This window comes from Ambystoma mexicanum, chromosome 6p (genome assembly GCF_040938575.1).
Source record: "Ambystoma mexicanum isolate Mex_15411 chromosome 6p, UKY_AmexF1_1, whole genome shotgun sequence".
In the NCBI taxonomy this organism is placed as follows: domain Eukaryota; kingdom Metazoa; phylum Chordata; class Amphibia; order Caudata; family Ambystomatidae; genus Ambystoma; species Ambystoma mexicanum.
In genome coordinates this window covers 565,399,472-565,424,725 of record NC_090935.1, presented here as the reverse complement: position 1 = coordinate 565,424,725, position 25,254 = coordinate 565,399,472, and the positions used below count along the sequence as shown (strand labels likewise).

The following is a 25,254-nucleotide window of genomic DNA, read 5'->3' as shown; positions in this document are numbered from 1 at the left end:
GGTACGGGCGGTGCCGGTACTGGCAGGTTGTCAGGTCGGAATGCCCCGGACCCGTTAACGATGCCGCTATTACCATTCCGCCTTCCTTTTTTCATTACCTCCATTCTCGTAATGAGGCCCATTGTCTTCAGTTAACGGTTAAGGAACGCAATTGCTCTCCTGTAGTTCTTTTGAACCGACCCTGTTGCTCTTGCTTACAGACAAGGTTGCCATACAAACATGACAAACAAAATCGGCAACATAGGCAAATAAGTAGTAGGACATTCATGGGGGAAAAACGTAGCTGAAGTGGTGTGTTTTTAGCACCATTGCAAATCTTGGGGTATTGGCAACAACACATGATTTAAAATGGGATTATTTGCCTCTATGGGAATTACTGCAGATTAATGCCACACACGGATACTAACAGATATTAACCATTTAGTGTATCAAAAACAATACAAATATTTGTAAATTCCATGGAAACAATGCTACTTCATCAGTCCTCAATACTCAATTCTTCCCATTACTTGACTCGTCCCTCCGTTTGCATTTTATATTCCTCATCATTGTAGTTATTTGCACTCATTCACCATGTTAATGGCTCCATTCTCTTTCAAAATGGTGGGCACCCTTTCGAGCGACCTTAGCAGGGGAGTGGTTCCAAGAGGCATTTCTGTCATGTTACTGAGGGGGTCAGATGTGTTTAAACAGTCCTGAATGTGTAGTAAGTCCTTCTTGAGCACTGATGCCTCACTGTTGCTGTTCTATCTGAGCTCTCTCGGCTGAAACCATTGCTGTCTTGTGCAAGGCAGAGGAGCAATTTGAAAGAAGGCTCCTTAATCAGCATGCTGGCATGCACGTTCAGACAAAGGACACTGTTTAGGTAGAAGGTCGCACTCAGTGGGTGATATAAGCATAGAAGCCAAAGGTCAGTTACAAGAGATAATAGTCAAATCATGCAGATGGTAACAAGGGGAGAGACTAGTTGTGAGCATTATAAAACACAATGGGGCTCATGTTCCATAGAGCCGTAACGTGAATGCACGTCGTAAAAGTAAGGCTTTGACGGCTTGCATTCACGCCACGGCTCCTTTCCATTCATTTGTATGGCAGAAAGGAGGGGAGGGGTAGAATGCTCCAGCGTTTGCGCGCCGGCATGGATTGTCATGCCAACGCAAATGTTGTAGATCACTATGGGGTCTGCCTGCTTTATGAATACACCTCCATAGGGATTCATTTTACATGCTCCCTGCTGCATGCACAGCTACAATTAAAACCTCTGTGACATGCTTGAATGTTGGGGAGGGTTTCATTTCAATTGTGAGTACCACTTCCCATGGCATTATGGCAAGAGGTGCTCACAATGAAAAGTAAACGATGCCTGGCATGACAGCATGCCAGGCAGCGTTTACTCACTTTGCTTGTACGCCGCGGTTCCTAGTGATAGTTTCGAATGCCATTGTTTCGAATGGCAAAGTTTCAAATAAAAATGTGTCGAAAAATTCATTTTTTAAAAATTTATGTTAATGAGGGGCCCCCTCCAACTCCAGTTTTTTTTACCCCTTAACACACATTTTAGTTAAAAAAAAAACTTTATCTTCAAAAAAAGCATTTTTCCGATGCATTGTTTTGGAAACTTTTGTCATTCGAAACTATGTTTTCGAAACAATGCCTGGATACCCTACGCCGCCTTTTGCCCTTTACATTTGCACCCGCAGTACAAATGACAAAAACACGGCGGTGGGGACTTGGCTACGCCTGAGTGCAAATGATCCTGGTGCCCATCAAATTCCATTCAGGGGCAAAGTAAGCACCAGTAGTTGTCTGTTGTAGGTTTCCAAAGGAAGGGTGACACAGGGTTGATCTGCTGGGACCTGCTGAAGATTACTTAACTAAGGCAATGAGGGTGGGAGCTTTAGGCATCATGGATCATAGAATGCATGTTAGCATGGTGCCAGGAGTACCCGCCAGAAAGGTTGGTGAAAGGTCAAGGAAAAGAAGCATTGGCTATGATTCTGTATCATTGCTGATCAGGATGCTGTCCCCTACGGCAAGTAAGGAGGTTCCAGATGCAGGTCTGCCTTGGAATTTACATTATGTGGTGTCCAATATGTTTAGAGATATCAAAATGTGCTGACCTTGGGAGAGGTTATAGAACCACCTGTCACGTTGTTGCATGCCAGAGTTGGAATGGATTCCTTCAATGCTCATGAAGATTTCCTATTAATTTAAAAGCACTATTATAAATGATGCATTTTTCTCAGCAACCATAAGCCATACTGCCTTTATTTGTGTGTCATTTTTTAGATAATTTCCTGGTGATTTTGTTGAAATAAAATTCATCCACCTGTGATTTAGGGAATTGTAATGGGCAGCTTCAAGGTTTTCCTTAACGCCCTGAACATGTCCTGAATTTAAGAGTTGGTGAAAAGGTGGAGAGTAAAATTAGGAATGAGGAGCGCCAATTGCATGTTCATAATTATTATGCTTTTTGTATAAATGCCAGACAATTGTGATGCTCCCTTACAGACTCAGCTGTGGTTTTATGATTAGCTGAAGTAGAATATATATCTATATACATATATATATATATACATATATATATATATATGTACACACAAAATGGCAGTTACCAGTAAATTATGAAGATTTGCCACATATTTTTGACGAAAGGTTGACATGGAAACAAAAGGTCCTTTCTAATGGGAGTTGCCATATGTCTGTTCCAGACTCCTAAACCAATGCTTAGAGAGAGGCTGGATTTGGGAGGAGATAGAAGGGTAACTATCCAATCCTTGTTGCAAGAACTCTTGCAGGGCACTCCCCAATATTGAAATCCTGATGATGTCATCATTGGTATATAAAGTGGATGCAGGATGAGAGAAGGGGAGTGCTGCTAAAAATTACATCTGACAGTGGCAAGGAAACACCAAAGGATATTAACTGAAATTGCATCTGGGTGGAGCTATTTATTGATAGGGTGGCCTAAAAGCTTACTAGGCCCTATGGTGAAGAGCTGGGGACCATCATTGAGAGTGGAGTGACCAGACCCCTGCCCTGCCCTGTTCTCCAAGAGGGTTATACAATGCAGCTGGATTTCCTGAACTTTAACCAGATGTTTCCAAGCTAAGTAGAATTGAGCCAATTAAACCCACAGATGGGGGTATTTGCTTGCCTGAAATATGTTCCCTTTATAGGGGCAAGGGGGGAGGGCAAACCTGTGTAGATCCTCAGCCTATTTGGAACACTCCGGGGTGATTTTTTGTTAACATTTGAAATTAACAAAGCTCATTCCTAGTGAACGCTGAAGACTATAGCCTGCAATTTAATTGGGTAATCCTATTTGTCCTGTTGACCCCGACTTCCTAAGGAAGAAGGGCATCTTTGTCCCTAAACTAAAAAAAATACCTAAACTGCCAACTTCCCCATCACAGACCTACAAGTGGAGGGGGGTTTGAAATCCCAAGCTCCTAAGAATCATACAAATCTTTCTTTCCAGATTCCTCAACACAGGCCGTTAAGGGGAGGGGGGGGTCTGAATCAAAAACCCCAAAAAAGCATCCCAATCATTTTGTCCTACTTCCCCAACACAGACCTTTAAGTGGGGGCAGGGGCCTGACAAACTGCAAAATCACCCTGTGTTTATTTAAAAGCAAAAGTGTGGGTGAAATAATAGTTGACCTATACATTTGTACAAATCTGTAAACAAAACTGCTAGCCTTTTAAGCACGCACGAGAATCGAAATTGCACAGCACTGTAAATGTAATTGATTTTGTTCATTGACCAGTGTCTATTATTTCTTGAATTGAAATTGGATAAAAGTAAAGTATTGTGATTTGTGTTTTTCCCAACCAACTAGTGTGATTTATTTGCGCAACAAGAAGTTAATTGTGAGCCACAAAGGAGGTGGCGTGTGTAGTTTTCGTTTGATATCAATTACTCAGAGGTCAAGTCCTGAAAAGAAAAGTGGGGGAATCATTAACATACCAATCGAATGTAAATCACCAGAAATTAGCATATCAAGGTGCCCTCTGAAAAAAGCAAGGGACTTCTAAAAAAAAGTGGGGAGATTCTGTCCACCCGCGTGTACCCTCGACTTGAGCCCTGCCATTACTTCTGATTCAAATAAATATAGATATATTTCCTATACACAGGCCTGGTTCTTGGCTCATTGGTGGCACATGGGGAGGCAAACAAGGGGCATGAGATGAGTCGGAAATCGGGCTGAGCAAAGAACTGACATTAAAAGGTTTGTTGTGTGACACCTTCATTGGGGAGGGAAGCAACTCCCTGTGTTTAGAGTGGCCTCGCAATAAACAGTTACATTTCCACTGATTTTAGCTATGTGTTTTCCAAAACAGGGGTCTTCTCTTTCAATTGCAGTTATTTATTTGCTGATAGAAAATTGATTTTTTAAATTCATTTTATTGATGTTTATTTAACGTGACAGCTTGCAACACAATTGTTTTTGTAGAATTTAGTTTGCTGAAGTCTCTTCTGTATCATCTCCTAACCCCATTTGCACTTTTCTATGGCATAGTGTATGTTTGATTTTGAAATGAGTGTGCATGCTAAGGACTCTGCTTGCCCAAGAATCATCCGCCGCTTAACTGCGTGGCCCACGGAGCTGCAGAAGAGGGGCTTTCAGAACACACATGAGCTCCGTACAGAGCCTGCCAGATCAGCAGCATCACCCAAACAATAGATCCAAACAACGGGATGCTGGTCTTTTCATCTGATACTAGGTTGCCAGTTGCATTGCCAAAAGTTACAATGAGCCTCATTACAAGTTTGGCGGTAGCCTTGCCGGTAAAACCGTCAGCCGGCCAACAAACTTCCTATTTTTTCCAGCACCCACGAATGGGCAATTACCGGGTCATTACGGCCCAGCCAGACCCGGTAATTGCCTAGTCACGGGCTCCGGAAAAAAATGCTCCCCATTTCAGACCCACAGTGCTCAATGGGAATGGGGAGGTCGGATGCACTGGCACCATTAAGAATGGTGCCGTGCATCTGACATGCTCTGCTCGCGGGTGCTGTTCCGCGGAAGAAAAGGCACCCAGGAGCAGAACTCGTAGTTTGCTGGTCCAGTAACTAAGGTACCAGCAAGCTTACCGGTACCGTAGTTACCGGACAGGCAAACTTGTAATGAGACCCAATGTCATGTTCTTGAAGTGTCATTGTTCATCTTCTTTTAAAAACGTGGGAGACAGTGAATCCTTTGTTTGTTCCTTGTTTCGATCTACTCTCGTGGTTGATTGGATCATATTACAGAAATGTCGCATTGGTGAAAGTAGCTCTTGGGCACCCCGTGCTATAGTGCAACAAACATATTATTTCAACGCATTTTAAATTATTTCGAATGGCACCTTACTGCTAGTATTAATGCAAATATTGTCCCGATGCCAAAATGCATTGAAGAAAAATCTTTTTTTTGCTCAAGAGCAATTTTTACCCTACTGCTAATTGCAACTAAAAAAGCTTCTGTGATGCCACCCCTGATATTGTAAAAACCTTAACATTACTTCAATGTGAAGACATAGCTGCTGCCATGAATGATATGCTACAAAGTAATGGTAATTCTGTCTGCTAGAAAAGGGGTCTCACATGCTGATGAGCTGTTACCTGGGTTCCACAAATGTGGAGCAGACACGCAACGAGAGAGGACAGAACTGCGTGTGTTCCTGCGCCTCCTTCACTAGGACACTGCTTGTTCAAAGGGTTATGCAGCCCTTTACACACTGTATTGTTTAGGTCTGCTTGCAGCAGCACTAGCTCGAGGTTAGTGTGTACTTTCAGCTCACCCAATGTTAGTTGTGGGGCAGAAAGAACAAGAAAAGCACCTTTTGCCCCTGAATATTTCCAGTATCTGGGTGGTTGTGTCCCCCACACAGAGACCTGTCCCGTTCCACGGGTTCCGGCATACTCACTCAAGGCCAATGCCAACATGCAGAGAGCAGAAACTTGTTTGCAGGGACACCAATTCTGCTCTGTTCCAACAACTGCAGTCACTCATCACCTGTTCTTTAATTCTCCACCTATTCTTGACATCCAGGCCCTGTTTCCCAGATTTCCAAGTGGGTCCATAGTACGGACTTCCTTGACCTCCTTTTCATCATGATTTCTCAAAATCAATCATATTTTTTGGTAACTTGACTCAGATGAGTCACAACATCACTGGATGTGGGTGGCGGTGGAGGAACTTGGTCCTCAATCCATTCAATCGATACAATCTGTTACTCTCCTCCCTCTTATCTCTCCAACACTATGGACTTAATATCATCTGCATTACACATTGCTATCTCATTCCCTTCAGGTTCATTGGACACATGGACATTCAATACAGTCGCTTCTTTGTAGCCACATGACGATGGCAGACTCAGCCACAGTCACAGAATATTCCCTTGTGCTGCCTAGTGAGAATTAGGAGACTTTTTCTTTGTAACTGCTGACTACGATTTAGTTTGGACACACATGTATTGGACAGTCACTTACAGCCATTGAGTATAATCTTGTCCTGACAAACAAGAAGTAGGAGACCTTTCTCTAGAATGACTACTTGTAACGGCCACTACAAGTCTACACGCTCAGGTACAGACACTGAATTCAATCTCATCCTGCCTACCCAGCAATGTACTACTTATTCTCCTAAAATGGTACTTGGTATTGCCACTGAAAGCTACACACAATGATTGTACGATGTGGCATCATAAGAAGTGTAAGATGTATTGTTTGTAATTTGGTCTGGCCCCAAAAAGACAGTAAAGTCGCATATGGGCACTGCATATAGTTATGACTATTTGTCTGTGACTAGTATCTATTATCGTTATTAAAAGACATACTTACAGACATTCAATATGGTCACTTCCTGCATACAAAAAATATAAGCCTTCTTCTCTGCAACTAGTATTTGGTATTGCCACTAAAAGACACCACATTCGGCTACTGACACTGAATACTATCTCATCCTGTCTACTAGGACATGTGAGGCTTCGTCTCTGCTTAACTACAACCAATTTTGTGGTGCTCGTCTCTTCACACTAATAAAACATACCATGTGCATTGATAACAAGATGTATACTGCTCACTTGTCCTATTTCAATGTTCTACCTGTTCTGCAAATAAATTCTATTTTAAAGATCCACATGTCCCTCAACTAAAACCTTTTTACAAGTTTCTACCTCTTGCTCAACTCTCTGCTTTTCCATTTCTACCTCTGCTCTTTCTACATACTATTGCCTAAACTGCTCTAGCAACATCCTGCATATGGAATTATCCAGAATGATCTCGAAATTAAACTACAAATTGTCATGTATGCTCTATGTTGGAGCTCCTGCGGCAATACATAGCAGATGGCGAGGACACCAGGCGGGAAATAGCCACTGCCATAGCGGGGACCACTTCTGCTATTACCGCCAACACAGCCGCAGTGAATGCGTCGGCAGTGCTGATGAGGGACTGTCTGGGGGCAATGACACAGCTACCAACATCAATCCTGCTCCACATGCAGCGGCCACGCCTTTCAGCAGGCATGGAACCTGCCACCGACTCCTCATCAGCCACCACACCCGCTTCCTCAGTCCCCACCAGCCCTGTGCGTCCTACCAGAAGGAGTGCAAGGCACACCAAAATGCTGCCCCCGGACAGCAAAATGTCCCACAAGTAGTGTGGGCAGACAATGGGAGTGGGACACATGTTTGTGGGTGATTGGGAGCATTTGGTGGAGTTCATTGGGGGGGGGTTTGGGAGTTGACTGGGGGGTTTGGGAGTTGACTGGGGGTTTGGGAGTTGACTGGGGGGTTTGGGAGTTCACTGGGGGGTTTGGGAGTTGACTTGATGGTTTGGGAGTTCACTGGGGGCGAGGAGGGCTTGTCACATTTTTGCAGTTTGATCCAATACACCCGTTGTGAGAAAAAACATAATGGCAGGACATTGGTGATTTGGTGTGTATCCATTTATTGTATGACGGTGTTCAGTGCCCAAATCCCAACATTCCCTGTGTGCATGTCCACATGGACCCCGTATGTCACTGACACATGTCTGTCAAAGTCCCTGTGGTTCAGAAGTATTTGTGAATCAGTGATTGGCGTACTGCATGGCCATCCTGTGCATCATGTACTGGCAGGGGTTCTGCTTCACCTCCGTCTCCATCCTCATCATCCTCACCCGGTGCATGCAGGTCAATGTCAGGTGGCAGTGGTACAGTTCTCCGGACGCACATGCTGTGCAGCATGACACAGGCCATGGTGATCTTTGCCACCTTCTCAGGCCAATCAAGGAGTGCTCCACCAGACCTGATTAGGCAGCGGAACCATGCCTTCAGCAGGCCAAAGGTCTGCTCAATCACAACACGGGTACGGGTGTGTACCTGATTGTACTCCTCTTCATGGCTGTTCTGCGGGTTCTGCACAGGGGTAAGTAGCCACGGCCTCAAGGGATATCCTCCATCACCTGCAAGCAAATACAAATAGGTGTGTGTCACTCTGAGCTGCCACCTTCAGGAATCACATTCATGGCTTCAGCTATTTGGTGTGGACATGCACATGTCCCTGTACTTATGCACAAATGTCATCTAGATGCATACTATACTGCTATGAGGTGTGGTTGTCTGGATGGCATTCAATAGATGATGCAGGGTGAAATGATGCATGCTGAGGGGGAAGTACTATGGTTGTACGACAATGTTTAGCCTCCCATTTATGCTGTGTATACTACACTGTGCATGGACACAGTAGCCACATTGGCACAGTTGCAATCCTGTTTAGTGATGCATTGCTTGACATACACATGGTGGTCAGGTTGTGCGTCTTACATGTGGTCATTGATATGTGTTAATGGTCAGATGTGTGCCAATGATGTGTCCTGTTGGGGTTGGGGGTTTCAGGTCAGTTGTCATTAGTTCAGTGTGCATTCTCCACTCACCGTCGATTCCCACCCAGGTGGGGTATGCATTCTCCCCCCCATTCCCACCCAGGTGGGGTATGCATTCTCCCCCCCATTCCCACCCAAGTGGGGTATGCATTCCCCCCATTCCCACCCAGGTGGGGTATGCATTCCCCCCCATTCCCACCCAGGTGGGGTATGCATTCCCCCCATTCCCACCCAGGTGGGGTATGCATTCTCCCCCCTTCCCCACCCAGGTGGGATATGCATTCTCCCCCCCATTCCCAATCAGGTGGGGTATGCATCGCAACACATCCCTACCCCAATGCACTGCCATGGCCCACTCACGCAACTCACCAAGCAGCCAGGCATGTGGTCCTGCATGTCGCTCCATGTGACGGGGTAGCGTGGAGTTGCGCAGCACCATGGCATCATGTGTTGATCCAGGAAATCGGGCGCAGCAATGTGTGATGATCTTGCTGGAGTCACATTGATGGAGCGGTATTGCTTGCGATTGTGGTACACCCTCTCTATGGCATGGGGGACAACCAATTCGACCTGGGTGCAGTCCAGGACACCAACACAATTGGGCATGCCTGCCAGTGCATGGAAGCCTACTTTGGTATCGGCTATCTCCTGGGCAGTCCGTGGTAGGGATATGTGTGTGCTAGCGTGCGTCAGGAGGGCATCCAGCACTTGGGTCAGCATGCGTGAAAATAGTGGTTGTGAAATGCCATGCAGCTGGCCCACTGTGTGCTGGTAGGTGCCTGTGGCCAGGAAGTGGAGCATAGACACCATCTTTAGTAGCAGGGGATGGCAGTGCGTATTTATATGAGGCTGGCAATGTTGTTGCCTATCATGTCCACTATGGTGGTGATGGTGTCCCGGTCCAACCGGCACAGGGTGTGGATCTGCTCAGGGGTTAGATTGAATGGACTGGGTCTGATGCAAGGGATTGCTGACTGCCTACGAGGGACTACTGGCTGCACTGGTGGTAATTGCTGGGCCTGTCTCACCTTCCTTCTCCTCCTGCGTCTCCTCTGTGCTGCCTGTTGTTGCTGCTGTTGTTGTTGTTGTAGTTGCTGTTGTTGCTGTAGTTGTAGCAGTATAGGCATGTCCTCCAGCGCCATGATTGCAACAGCTAGTGGTAACATTTTGGTGTAGGAAGGGGTGTGGTGTGTGGGTGTACTCCTTTATACTGGGACAGACTCCATTGAGTCCACCTGTGGTGATTGTGTGCACCTGTGGCAGTTGGCTTGAACCCTGATTACCACCTTTGGGATGCCGATATTTGCATGTCCGCGTGGGTTGTGATGTCCTCCTATTACCGGCATGCCGGTATGAGGGGGCACGGTACGGGCGGTGCCGGTACTGGCAGGTTGTCAGGTCGGAATGCCCCGGACCCGTTAACGATGCCGCTATTACCATTCCGCCTTCCTTTTTTCATTACCTCCATTCTCGTAATGAGGCCCATTGTCTTCAGTTAACGGTTAAGGAACGCAATTGCTCTCCTGTAGTTCTTTTGAACCGACCCTGTTGCTCTTGCTTACAGACAAGGTTGCCATACAAACATGACAAACAAAATCGGCAACATAGGCAAATAAGTAGTAGGACATTCATGGGGGAAAAACGTAGCTGAAGTGGTGTGTTTTTAGCACCATTGCAAATCTTGGGGTATTGGCAACAACACATGATTTAAAATGGGATTATTTGCCTCTATGGGAATTACTGCAGATTAATGCCACACACGGATACTAACAGATATTAACCATTTAGTGTATCAAAAACAATACAAATATTTGTAAATTCCATGGAAACAATGCTACTTCATCAGTCCTCAATACTCAATTCTTCCCATTACTTGACTCGTCCCTCCGTTTGCATTTTATATTCCTCATCATTGTAGTTATTTGCACTCATTCACCATGTTAATGGCTCCATTCTCTTTCAAAATGGTGGGCACCCTTTCGAGCGACCTTAGCAGGGGAGTGGTTCCAAGAGGCATTTCTGTCATGTTACTGAGGGGGTCAGATGTGTTTAAACAGTCCTGAATGTGTAGTAAGTCCTTCTTGAGCACTGATGCCTCACTGTTGCTGTTCTATCTGAGCTCTCTCGGCTGAAACCATTGCTGTCTTGTGCAAGGCAGAGGAGCAATTTGAAAGAAGGCTCCTTAATCAGCATGCTGGCATGCACGTTCAGACAAAGGACACTGTTTAGGTAGAAGGTCGCACTCAGTGGGTGATATAAGCATAGAAGCCAAAGGTCAGTTACAAGAGATAATAGTCAAATCATGCAGATGGTAACAAGGGGAGAGACTAGTTGTGAGCATTATAAAACACAATGGGGCTCATGTTCCATAGAGCCGTAACGTGAATGCACGTCGTAAAGTAAGGCTTTGACGGCTTGCATTCACGCCACGGCTCCTTTCCATTCATTTGTATGGCAGAAAGGAGGGGAGGGGTAGAATGCTCCAGCGTTTGCGCGCCGGCATGGATTGTCATGCCAACGCAAATGTTGTAGATCACTATGGGGTCTGCCTGCTTTATGAATACACCTCCATAGGGATTCATTTTACATGCTCCCTGCTGCATGTACAGCTACAATTAAAACCTCTGTGACATGCTTGAATGTTGGGGAGGGTTTCATTTCAATTGTGAGTACCACTTCCCATGGCATTATGGCAAGAGGTGCTCACAATGAAAAGTAAACGATGCCTGGCATGACAGCATGCCAGGCAGCGTTTACTCACTTTGCGTGTACGCCGCGGTTCCTAGTGATAGTTTCGAATGCCATTGTTTCGAATGGCAAAGTTTCAAATAAAAATGTGTCGAAAAATTCATTTTTTAAAAATGTATGTTAATGAGGGGCCCCCTCCAACTCCAGTTTTTTTTACCCCTAACACACATTTTAGTTAAAAAAAAAACTTTATCTACAAAAAAAGCATTTTTCCGATGCATTGTTTTGGAAACTTTTGTCATTCGAAACTATGTTTTCGAAACAATGCCTGGATACCCTACGCCGCCTTTTGCCCTTTACATTTGCACCCGCAGTACAAATGACAAAAACACGGCGGTGGGGACTTGGCTACGCCTGAGTGCAAATGATCCTGGTGCCCATCAAATTCCATTCAGGGGCAAAGTAAGCACCAGTAGTTGTCTGTTGTAGGTTTCCAAAGGAAGGGTGACACAGGGTTGATCTGCTGGGACCTGCTGAAGATTACTTAACTAAGGCAATGAGGGTGGGAGCTTTAGGCATCATGGATCATAGAATGCATGTTAGCATGGTGCCAGGAGTACCCGCCAGAAAGGTTGGTGAAAGGTCAAGGAAAAGAAGCATTGGCTATGATTCTGTATCATTGCTGATCAGGATGCTGTCCCCTACGGCAAGTAAGGAGGTTCCACATGCAGGTCTGCCTTGGAATTTACATTATGTGGTGTCCAATATGTTTAGAGATATCAAAATGTGCTGACCTTGGGAGAGGTTAGAACCACCTGTCATGTTGCTGCATGCCAGAGTTGGAATGGATTCCTTCAATGCTATGGCCACGTGTTCAGAGCTGAAACAGTAGTAAGTTTTGTATGTTTATTGCATGATAAGGATTAAAATGCAGTGTTTGGCGGGATAGATAGTATGCATTCTCCTGGATTTTACGAGGTAAGTGTGGTGTGGTGGAATTTCCTGGCGCCATCTCCTGGGATGGTGTAACAGATAAAGCGCAAGAGTGATCGCTTGTAAAATTTCTTTGGACATGTAGTCAGCTACACCATGTGACTGTATCCTTCATTGAGTAGTTATTTTCTTGGAGGGAGGCTTTTCAAGCCTAAGAGGCGTTCCTAACTGAAGGTAAGCAAGACTACACTTTTTATTCTGACCACTTTGAAGAAAGGATTCCGGGGAATATTTTTTATTTTTTTATTTTTACATTTATAGCAGCATACAAAGCCCTGAGGCCTCTGGGCTCTAGTTACAGTAAGTGCAATGGCATAGTCCATGCTGCAGGACCACGCAAAGGGTTACAAACATAAGGGTATATTTTGAAAACACACTTAGTAAAGCCCCGCCTCGTGGTACGGGAGGCTGTTTCAGGTACGTAGGCCAACAAGAATGACAAAATAAGTATGAATGCACAATCTGGCAAAGCCTCGCCTCTTGGTCTGGGAGCCTACTTCAGGTATGCAAGCAAACAAGAATGACATAAATATGAGTCCACAATCTGGCAAAGCCTCGCCTCTTGGTCTGGGAGGCTACTTCAGGTATGCAAGCAAACAAGAATGACATAAATATGAGTCCACAATCTGGCAAAGCCTCGCCTCTTGGTCAGGGAGGCTACTTCAGGTATGCAAGCAAACAAGAATGACATAAATATGAGTCCACAATCTGGCAAAGCCTCGCCTCTTGGTCTGGGAGGCTACTTCAGGTATGCAAGCAAACAAGAATGACATAAATATGAGTCCACAATCTGGCAAAGCCTCGCCTCTTGGTCTGGGAGGCTACTTCAGGTATGCAAGCAAACAAGAATGACATAAATATGAGTCCACAATCTGGCAAAGCCTCGCCTCTTGGTCTGGGAGGCTACTTCAGGTATGTAGCAAACAAGAATGACATAAGTATGAGTCTACAATCTGGCAAAGCCTTGCCTCTTGGTACAGAGCTACTTCAGGTATGTAGGAACATCTGAGTGTCAGAGCAAAAAGGCAAAGTGAGGTTGGTGCAGGTAAGTTGCAGGATTAGCATTAGGCTGAGAGACAAAGATAAGGGGTGTTACAGACATATTACAAATATAGCAATAGGCCGAAAGTCAAAATCGGTGAGTTTCCAGTACAAGTCTAGCACTAAGCTACAAAGGACAAGATCGGGTGCATTGTGGACATATTACAGGATTCACAGTGTGATAATTGCAGGTTTAGTGTTAGGCAAAGAGTTAAAGAAGAGGGCTTTGCAGACGTGTCCGTGGGTCAACTCAGGCAAGGAGGGGAGAGGGTAAAGTCTGGATGTCGAAGGGATGGGGCTCTGGAGGCACATAATGCTGTTGCTGGATAGCTAGTAGTAGCTGGCGAGAAGTGCAGCGGGCATTCACGCGAATGGTACGACCTAAGTGGTTGCAGTGTGGCAGCGGGCCGGTATTACTTGGTAGGGGGATTGACACGGGTACAGACAAGCTGTGCATTAGCGTGTACCTCATGTAGATAGGAGAAGAGACAGGCTTCTTCTTACCTTTGCCAACAGCAGATAATCCAGCGGGAGTAGAGGACCAGGCAGAGAATGGTCTGCACACAGTTTTGGGCATGAAGGACAGAGGTGGCGACAATGGTGGCCATCTCTGAGACATAGGCATTGCAGCAGACAAAGACCTGCACAGGCAGGGAGAGATAGGCTTTATAGGCCTCATAACCAGGGCTGGCTTGGCCTAGGGTCTCAGGGAAGGCTGGGCATTGTTAGGTGATGCGAGGCAATTGTACCAGGTAGGTGCAGCAAAGGCAGGAGAAATTTGGTTGCTTCTTGATGTGGTCTCCACGGCGGCAGCCATCTTTGCAGGGGGATTAGCCGCGCCAGTTAATGCTGGAATGACGATGGCACCAGCTGGGAGATGGATGGAGGTTAGAACTGGAGTGATAGGTCCTCCAACATGTTCTGTACACCCACCTGAAGACATGGAACTATCAGAATTTCTGTCCAGACTATTCGTGAAGGTGGAGAGATGAAGGAGAATCTAACACTACCCAATGGCACCCGTGGTCCATTATCCGCCTCCTCCATGTGTGGGAAAAGGTCTGCAAGCATTCTCCCGGGGAGGGGGCATTCTCACTGATATTCATTACTGTTGATTCTTGGAGCTTGCAGCTATCTGTGAGCTTTGGGGTTTGATCCTTTTTTAATTTTTTTTATTTGCTTTTATCAAATCAATGATTTTGCAAAGAGAAGTAGAGAAGAAGGCTGGAAAAAAGAAAAGTAGGAAAAAAGTCAGAAGAAAAGAGAAAAAAAAAGCTTAAAGTTTCTTTAGTCTAATTAAAAGTTTCTTTGACGTGGTGAGAGCACGTTCCCTTCTTGTTTTCAGTGTTTGAGTTCAAATCCAGCGTTTAGTCAGAGTTTAGTTGGTCGGCTTCGCTTGATTTAAGGGAACATGCCTCTAACGCTGCTTTTAAAATTTTTGCAGTCGCTATTGACCATGTAGTTCTGGAACCGCTCAGTAGTCTATTCCACCAGACGTCTTCTTCGTACAGGAGATTGGTATTAATCAGCGAGCCCAGGTAGGCTGTTCTCCATTTTTCCGTTTTGGGGCAGTGCATCAAGAGGTGCTTTGCTGATTCCGGCTCCAGATTTGTTCCGCAGAGGCGACAGAGATTGGTTTTTGATTGACCTCTTATGGCCCTGATTTCCTTTGTCGGAAGAAGGTTGAGACGACCTCTCAAAAAAATGTATCTTACAGCCTTGTCCGGGAATCTTTTCAAGACTTCAGTAGTTGAATGTTATTTTTTGGGCTTGAAGTTCAAATGGATGAGAAGTTTGTTGTTTCCTGCTAGTGTAAGAGTCTCTATCCAGTCCAAGAGGTCCATTTTCCGTTTGAGTCCGTGGGGTTTTGGGTCAAATCGTCTTCAGAGCATCCACTGTTGACCAAGTGTGCACGTTGCTTGGCTGCCCAGGTGGCAAGAGGCTTGCTCCTTCCTTCCGTCATTTCTGCTTTAATTATGTTGTACACAGGTGGTGCGTCTTCCATTAACATTTTTCTAAAAAGCGCCATTTCTCCAGTCTCGATGGGTGCTTTCAGAGAGAGAATTCTCAGTTCTCTTCTGATGATCGAGATGGAAGTAGAACTTGGGAGCTGAAGGACGTTCCGCCAGAAGTAGGCTTCCAATTTAGGCCAAATCACTGAGGGGATTGCTGGCATTGCCTCACATCCGTATGCCAAGCTCGGGATTACTTTGCCCTTGTAAAACTTTATGGCCGGGACAAGCGAGAATCGACTGTATTTTCGGTCAATTATTTTAGCCTGAGTAGTGAGTTTGCGAATTTTGTCCCATAGGTAGTTTTGCATCGAGGTCTCAGATTTTGAATTGTCCAGCATCACACCCAGATATTTAAAGGACTGCACTTCTTCAATAGTCGAGTCTTCGATGCGCCATCTGAAGTTTTTTGAGTTCTTATTTTTCTGCTTTCCAATGGTCAAGATTTTTGTTTTCTCCTTGTTTATCTCTAGATTGTTATTTGAGATGTAATTAGCTAAATTGTCGAGCTGCCTTTGTAGACCAATTTCAGTCTGGTCAACAAGGATGATATCATCGGCATAGAGTAGACGAGTCACAGACGTCTCACCAATTTTCGGAGGAAAAGATCTTATCTCGCTGGAATTTTCTTTGAGATCTCCGAGAAAGGAGATGAAGCGGGCCGGGGGGCCAATGGGCAGCCTTGCTTCACTCCTCTAAGCGTTGGAATCTCTCCGGACAGGTTTCCAGCTTGGTCCAACTTTACCCTGATTGACGTTCTGTCGTGGAAGGCCTTTATTGGGTCGAGAATATTATTCAGACAATTCCATTTTTCCAATTTGGACCACATCAAGGTTCTGTCTATTTGGTCAAAAGCTTGACTAAGGTCAACGAACGCCAAGTGTACTTTCCCAGGCTTTGATGTGAGTTTAGCCTTTATGATGCTTAACATCATGATGTTGGCCGTGGTGCCTGAGTTTTTCAAGAACCCTGTGTGGAAAGGGTCTCGGCACGGGGCAGATTTGGCCCAGGTTTGGAAACTTGTTAGGAGAAATGATCGGTAGAGTTTACCAATTGTGTCCAAAAGTGCTGTGGGGCGGTAGTTTCCTGGCTTAGTTCTATCTCCTTTTTTGTAGATGGGGGCGATCACTGCAGTGCGCCATGAGTTTGGGATCGATCTTGTCATGCTGCATTTTTTGAATACTTGACCAATAAAGTTCGCCCACTCCACCGGATGGTTTTTTAAATCTGTGTTGGTGATGCCATCTGGGCCCGAGCTCTGGATGATTTAAGACGCTTGATGGCCAAAACAATGTCTTCTTCATTTGAGAAATCTTCCCAGGTGGTTTATTTAAACTCAGACTCCGAAGCCGGTACTGATTTCCCGGGGAGTTGGAAAATCGTGGAGAAATGTAGTTTCCATGCTTCTTCGGGTATGTTGTTTGACCCTTTTGCGGTTGCCCAGTCTTCTGTGTTTTTTATTAGTTGCCAGAAAGCACCTGAGTTCTTGGGTGCCAATTTTCTCAGCATTTCTTCTGAGTCACGTTGATACAGGAGGACTCTTTGGTGTCTTAGCCAGGATTTGTACAGCTTTTGTTCCTGTAGGTAGAGTGCTCTTTGTCCAGCTGATTCAGAAGTTGCTGCCTGCTTCTTTAACTTCCTCAGAATGCAACGTTTCATTACCAACTCTGTGTCATAGGTATGTAGTGGTTGTTGCGTTGCCTTTTGGTTTGGCTTCCTGGGTATCAAGTACAGAACCAATAAGGGTTGGTAATCAGTGGAATTAGATGCCTCCCTGTTGCCCCTTGAGCAGTGCGTTGAGTAATTTTTGGTCAGTTCCTTAATTCGCTCTACTGTAAGCCTAAGGCGGTTTCCTTGGGCATTTGATTCAATTTTGTCCGGCTTTTGGATTTTATCACCCCCTATGGACGGCCATGACATTTTCAAGATGTTGTGGTCACTTGCTTCGGCCCTTAAGACCTCAAAAGATGCTATTCGGATCAGCATCGCCTCACATGTAAATATGTAGTCTATCGTTCCTTCTTGCGAACCTTTTTCCCAGGTTGGGATGTAGACGGCCTGAGGAAGAGAGTGAGCGATGTTGAAAAAATTTCTGGAATCCATAAGTGATTGCCATTGTTTGCCCCGTGATTCTACCTGGCTTATTGGGCACCACAAGGGGCATCTTGAGGGTCCGGTCGGGCATTTGGCATTTAAGTCCCCACTTAAAATTATGAGGTGATTGTCCTGGGTGGTCATAATGCCATCAATCTCAGTTTCGATAGATGCTAGGAAAAGTCTGTCTGAGATAACTTGAGGATTCCAATAAGTTGTGATTATGGTAATTAAAGAAGAGGTCAACATTTGGCTATTCCCGACAAATCGATCCCATTTTATCAATACTGCTAAGTGAGTTTGAGTTGCAGCTATCTGCTCTGGATTGAGAGTCCTGAGCTGGATCGGACTGCCACTAGAAGGCCATCTGATGGATGGCCTAAACGGGCCTAATTGATGGAGAAAGTACAACTGAGAAACCGTCAATTGTTGGGGGAGCGAGTAACCAGGTTTCTTGGAGGGTGATAATGTCGAAGTCACAAGGTTAACTCGTCCAGGTTTTGTAAGGTGAGCAAAGCCTCTGGTGCTCCAGGACATCATTTTAAGTGTTTGGGATTGAAGGTCTAATCCCTGTCTTTGGGCTTTTTGGCTTATTCCGTCTTTGATATCTTCCTTCCATTTTCTAGATGATGTTTGTTGCTATTTCTTTGAATGGCTTGAAGAGGTTTTCGGGAGCCATGCCAGAAGCTGCTTGATCGGTGCGAATGTTGACAGATTCTTCTTAACTGCTGAGTTCTCCAAATGTCTTGATGATTTGTAGCTTCGGTCGGACTGTTTTCGTTCAGTCTTGGTTTCAGAATAGGACAGGTTCCTACTCTCGATGGGAAGTCTGTCTTCTTGGATTTCACTCTGTCTGTGCAGATTCTTTTCAGTAGATTTCCAGCTCGGAGAGTGTTGTTGTTTGCTCTTTCCGGTGTTGGACGATGATGAGACCGGGTCTCTCCTTGGAGACTGAGTCAGGTTCTCCGTGTTGGACTCTGTTCTTGACCTGTAATGAGTTTTCCCAAGCGGATAAGGATTCCTCTTAGTTTGGAGTTTCCAATCATTCGGTGATCTTTTTACCTCTGTAATAAAGTAACCCTTTTTCAGAAGGTCTGCTTCACCTTCTTTGGACCATCTGCCATTTGCTTCTGCGCTTACATGTAGATACGCCTTTGCTTTTTGATCTTTATGGTAGGGCTCTACAAGTATAAGGTCCTCTGTCGTCAAATCTTTGAGACCTCCTATGCGTTTCAAGATTTTCAGTACCGTACCCCTGTTTAGGGTTGTCCTCTCGAAGTTTGCCGGAATCTGTTCCAGCTTAAGGACTGTCGCAGAAGCAAGCCTTTGTTGTTTTGCGTTTTTTTGGGTCGAACTTCTGTCACTGAAATGATTTTTTTCTTTCTGTTCAGTGGATTCTTTTGATCTTTTATGCAGATTTAGACCGACTTTCCAATTGTTGTCGGTGTCGATAGGAGATTTTAATTCCGCGAGGTTCTTTTGTGACACAGGTTTCTCTCTCAAGGAATCTGGTCCTCGTGGGTATCTCGGGTTTGAACAGTGCCAGTCCTTTTTGTTGTCGCTGTTTGTCTTTCGTTTTTTTGATGTTGGGGGTGTTGCACAATTTTTACTCGTTGACAATCGTTCCTGGTCGTATTTTTCAGTTAGTCTTTCACTGCAGCTCTCTGGGGATGAATGAAGAGTGATGTTCATTGAGGCTTCATCTCTCAGGAAATCTTCTACAGTAATAGGTGACTGTGCCAACGAAGTCTGTGAGGGGCTTCTAACGAAATGACAGACCTGGATGGGAGATTTTGGGGAGACACAGGAATTGGTTGGTTTAGAGATCAAAACGTTGTTTTCCAGCTGAGAGCCCAAGCCGTTTCCCAGGACCTGGCAGGTTAAGGGGAAAGTTGAAGAGGCTGTCACCCCACCTTGAAGAATGGGATTTTTTTGATCTCCATTCAGTTTGTTTGACTGGACTGATGTTCCTTTTGTTGTGACTTTTGCTATGCAGGTCTGAAATGGGAGGTGTATTTGTTTTGATGCTGTTTCTTTCAGGCATGATTTAGCCATTCCCTTTTTGACTCCTTCAAATAGGAATGTGCGAGGGGGGTTCGGTTTTTTCTTTTGCTTTTTGATTTTTTGAAAGCTCTTTCCCGAAGTCGAAGCAGAGTTTGTTGGAAACCCGCTTGACTGCTGACTGAATCTTCGCCCCCGGTTCTTTTTCTTTTTCAATAATTTGATCTGTCTGAGAAGCACAGTCTCTTTGTCCTTGATTAAGATTGGGTGGGGTGGAGGGACTGGTATTACAGGATTGTTTCGTGTTGGGACCCCTATGATTTTGTCGTATATAACGCTGTCAATTTTTTCTTTTGCCGTTATATATCCTTCGAAGTGTGTCATTTTGGTGTGAGTCATTGCGATCAAAGTGGTTTGGTTTTTTAACGTGTCGTTTATAGCTTCATGAAGTTTCCCGAATGGAGCGAGCACAATCGTCAAAGCTGACATAAATGTTGTCAGATCACGCTTTTGTGGGGGTGTTTCCTCTAGGACTGCCTCAGTTTGACTTTCCCCTCCGCTTTTCCTTCGAGGTGAGATGTTAGGAGGGCGAGGTGGAACAAAAGGTTGTGGTTGTGTCTTTGGTAAGTGGGGCTCTTTTTCCGACAAAGCAGCAGATGGGTCCTGGTGTAGTTGAATTTTGGCTGGAGTGTCGGTTGGCGAGCCTCGATATTTTGAGGGACAAGGTGAGGGCACGTTGGACCCTTAGGACTCTCCGTCCGAGAAGGTTTTCCAGGCAAGGGAGATAGTCTTTTTAGAAAAAGGTTTAGAGAGCCAATTTTCGGACTAGCAGGTGATGCAAGAAAGACTTCTTTTGTACTTTCAGATGGGGGAGAATCCACAAGGATGTTTTCGTTCTCAACAAGATTTGGGATACCCTCCTTTGGTGTATACGGAAGCTTGCGTGCTTTTGGACCCCCAGCGAGGTCTGACGTTGCGTCCAGCAGTTCTGCATCGGTCAGTTTAAGAAGAACGTTGTATTTTCATTTCCCTTGACGGACAAAATATTCTTTTAAAGAAATGCAGATCGCTGAGTTAGTCAGAAGCTGATCCGAAGGTTTCTTATTTTAGTTGCGTATTGCTTGACCAAGTGGTCCTTTCTTTTTCTTTTGATTTTTTTATTATTTTTTTTTTTTTTGCTTAGAAGAGGATGTGCTTTGTGCATTTTTTTTAAAAAAATTGAATGGATGCAGAGAGTCACTGGAAGGGGTTTCACTGTCTACACTCGAATGATTTTGAGGCGGGACAGGTTGGAAATCTTCTGTTGAACTATTCTCCTCGGTGTGACCGCATGAGGCTTCCCCAAGTCCGGTGGCAAGTTCTGCTCCCGGGCCTCACAGGAGGCTTTGGCAGCGGTGAGTCGAGTTTGGAGCGTTTCCTCGCTGGCTGCATCTTTTTCAAGGCAGGGCACCGGGGCTTCACCCAAGCCTTGGTGAAAATCTTCCAAGGAGGTCTCATGTTGTAAATGAGCTGAGGGGCTGGCACTGTGAAGCTCCGATTTTGGGGGGTGTCTTTGTCTTGACGCAGGGTGGCCTGGCGGGCGAGGGAGATCGGATCTGTGGGAAGCAAGCCTTGAGCTTGAGCTTCTCATCCATCACGAGTCCTCATCTTCGGCTCCTGATGTCGGTGAGGAGGGCATTTCCCCCTTTCTGACCTCGATGTTGGCAAGGAGGTGCCTGCCTAGCCTGCTCACGGACTGCCACAGACTGCAACTCAGCAGCCAACTCCACGGCTGCTCCGTGGTTAGCAAGGGGTTTTATGGGTCCACCCACAAAACTCAGCAGGAAAGCGTAGAAGGACTCTGGTAAGGAGAGTAGACTGCCACAGACTGCAACACAGCAGCCAACTCCGCCATCCAAGGGGAAGTTCTATTCAGGAACAACAAGATCGTTCCAAGCAGTGCCTAGAGGCTGTTTATCATTTTACCTGTACACGACCGGCATCTTGGAATCCTTTTAAATCCTTGCCTCAGAAATACTCTTGACATCTTAAATGATCAGTCTGGTGGCATTGTAAGAAATGTTTATCAGCATGTCATCGAATTTCAGCTCAAGTAGATTGTCTTCAACAGTGAAACGTAGACAAATGAACTCTTTTGAATAGGCTCAAGCTTCCGACTCTATTTGAACATATTTTTTCTGGGTGCTGCAGTTGCCGTTCAGTGCAGAATCTGAAATAGTGTTCAAGGGTTCAGCGGACATCAGCCTTGTCTGCCATTCAGTCTTGGTAGCACTTCTGCACAAGCATCTTCATTACCCCTTTTTAAATACATGTTCTGGAGGTTGTGCTCTGTATACAAGGCACACACCAGTTCACAGAGCCTGGTTGGATCACGCCTACACTGTTTTCAAGGGATATCATCCATTCGGACTACCCAATCTCTAGATGCCCTGCATGCCATAGCCATGGATGATAGTGATCAAATACATAGTGCATTGAGAGTTCTGCATAGTTGTCTCAGACTGGATACCCCTTTGACTTAAACTTGGCAAGCTTAACTTTCTCTGGATCCTGCAATTCTTGTTTAAGAATCTTTTTAATAGAAAATGATAATTGGCATTTATGGTGCATACATGGTGAAATATATATATATATATATATATATATATATATATATATATATATATATATATATATATAGATATATATATATATATATATATATATAGATATATATATATATATCTATATATATATATATATATATATATATATATATATATATATATATATATATATATATATATATATACATTTATACTTGTGAATTCCATCTGCAATTTGAAGCAGGATCTCGGGTGAAAGAATTACAGATTTTTCGGCATATGTGTAATGATCTCTGAGTATACTTCTCTGTCTGTTCTGAATACTTGTCGCCACCTACGGCGTCTGGGTTTTTCTTAATTATTCCAGTTGCCAGTGACTATGAATGTGTCTCTGGAAGTGTTTGAGTGGGAGACATTCTTGTTATGGTGACACTGTGTGATATTGTCCTCCCAGGACACCCTGAAAAAGGGCATACTATCTGGTGTATGCCATCATTGCGGCTGTGCGGGCTGGGCTATTCTGTAGAGCCTCCCCGGGCCACAATTATGCAAAGGGAATCTAAATATGGATGTGTGTGTTGGTCTGCACCCTCTTCTCAATTTGTGTGTGACTTTCCCCTTAGCGGGTCTGGAAGGACATTGATTGTTCAACACTAGAAACACCTTTGTCAGCAGGTCTGTGAACACTACATTTGCTTGTGGGATGGCCCTGCAGCTTCAAATGTTTCAGGCAAACGGTGGTCCCAACACTCTGGGATCTGCATTCGTCCATTCTAAAGATTCATGTGAAGAGCATCATAAATAAGAATCACTTACCTGCCGCAGCCACTTGTGTGCACTTTATGCAGGTCCTGATTGATGGTGTGGTTGATCCCCTGATGTCTCTCTCTCTCTCTCTCTCTCTCTCTCAGACACACACACCCTCTAGACTGATGACAGCAGTCCCCTGAGCAGCTCCAGCAGCCTCCACAAAGTTCTTATCCGAAATCTGCAAGAAATGAAACTCAAACACTAACTTTTCTAAAAGTGAAGGCCAAGGCCTGTGCTGAGCAAAATGATGTTAGTTAGAATCTACAGTGCATCTGCACAGACAGCTCATGATATGCCTCTTGCTTCACCAGGAAGAAATTATGTGCATAAGGGACCTGTGGAGGAGCAAAGAGAAGGCAGATAAGGAAGGTAAAAGATCCTTTCATATTCACTAAAAGGAATCCAAAAGGAGAGAGATCTTAGGAAGGTTGAAAGGGAGTTGGGAGGCCAGTGTTGACTTATTTAATGAGATTTGTGCAGGGGGAATGATAGCACCTAAGAGGAGTTTTTGTTTGGATGCAATAGAACATTTGGGGGGTTGGAGGGTGCTGCGTGGCGGTTGTGGTTGTGAGGGGAACCCCCTGAAATTGACCAGGAGAGGGCCGGTTACAAAAGGCAGTGCCTGCAGAAGGCAGCCGTTTGTGCTGTAATCCGCAGGGACGACCTTTTGTAAGCGCTCTTTTGACACAGATCTAAAATTCTTCTATTACAGGATCCCTGGCCTACGATGAACCAGAAGAGCCAAAAGAAAAAGAACCACCTTTTCCAGGAGTTGAGACACCAGCCAGGAATGAAAGCAACAATGGAGAAGGCAACAGAAAGATGGACGCCAGGCGAAATGAGCAGCTAACCAGTACAAAACTGCCCTACAACAAGGAATGGGTTGTCGGACATCCGAGTCCTGTGCCTTCTTGCTATTGTTAGGAGTTAGAATAAGTGTTTATGAGAGGCGTAACAATGTTCTGGCAATACTAACATACAACCCTGTGCTACTACAATCGTAGCTAAACAAGCTAATGCACACTCTCCTTAATAACATGAAATACACCTGTATTGTGTTTCTATTACTTGTACCCTGTTACCTCACAGGGTATGTTTCCAAGCAACTTGTTAATTCACAAGCTGTGCCAAACTTGTTTATAGTTTCAATAATTATGCCTTCTTTCTTTTATCAACTATTGGATTAATAAATACAGTGTACCCAGAATACTGAAAACACATGCATTTGTAACCACATCTAGTTGCACTATAGTTACATGCTCAACACAATTAGACTGCACTATTAGTGCTAATTAAAGACCAAAGGCCGACTTCATGGCCATACGTTTTCACAGGGCTTTGTCAAGGGAAATTTACGTTCCACTGATATATGTTTTGTTTGATGTGCCTGGGACTGTTTAGCTACTACTGTCCTACAACAAGAACAACTACAGAGGCAACACAAGGGGGACCAAATGAAGAGCAGAAGTGTGGCAGTAGTGCCCCGCCATCCGCTGGATGACATCAGCTTCCTAACTCAAGGCACACAAGCAGAGGATATTTTGGGGAGACAGTGAGAAAACGGCCAAGGAAAGGACCCAACAGGAGACAACCAGCCCATCCAGTGAGGAGCACTAGGGAGGGAACAAGAGACTGCCCAGAAAGGATGTCCAACAGGCAAAAAGGAAACTGGAGCTCAGGGAATGAACACATGAGCCAGCCTGTATGGCCGGGTGTGGTTCTTAAAAGGCAACAGCATATCTATCTAGCACAAATCCACCAGCAGGAATGTAATCCTACTATGATCCTAGCAGGAATCCAACAGAACATAGAAAGGGTCAGGGAAATCCCTGAAATACCCATTCACTGGAGGGTTGCTTTAAGTCAGTCCTCCAGTCACACAAAAGGGCTATCACACATGGCAACCACACACAGGTTTTGAGAGCCAGCCACACAGGTTGTCCCCACAAACCACCAAACACTCAGGTCTACCCACACAGTTTGTCTATTGGCTTGGCTAGGGCTAGGGGCCACTATAGACCAGTCCAAAGCACTATCGAGGGTGAAGTACTGGGCTCAGAATTAACCTATGTTTGCACAACAGCCTTGGTTGGGCTGGTTCATGGTTTCCCCAAACAAATGGATTGTCTAAAAACAACATTGATTCAAATAAAGGGACATTGGTTCATTAATGCAG

The 25,254-nt window shown here is 44.9% G+C and overlaps 1 long non-coding RNA gene across 1 annotated transcript in view; it reads left to right on the top strand.

Annotated features, from left to right (window-relative positions):
- The window catches only part of LOC138510949 (uncharacterized), a 55,428-nt gene extending 31,152 nt beyond the window's left edge, over positions 1–24,276 (top strand). Inside the window, exons 2-3 of the long non-coding RNA XR_011280490.1 lie at positions 23,180–23,447; positions 23,791–24,276. This is a non-coding gene — a long non-coding RNA (uncharacterized lncRNA). The remainder of the gene's footprint in view (positions 1–23,179; positions 23,448–23,790) is intronic.
- The last annotated feature ends 978 nt before the right edge of the window (positions 24,277–25,254 follow it).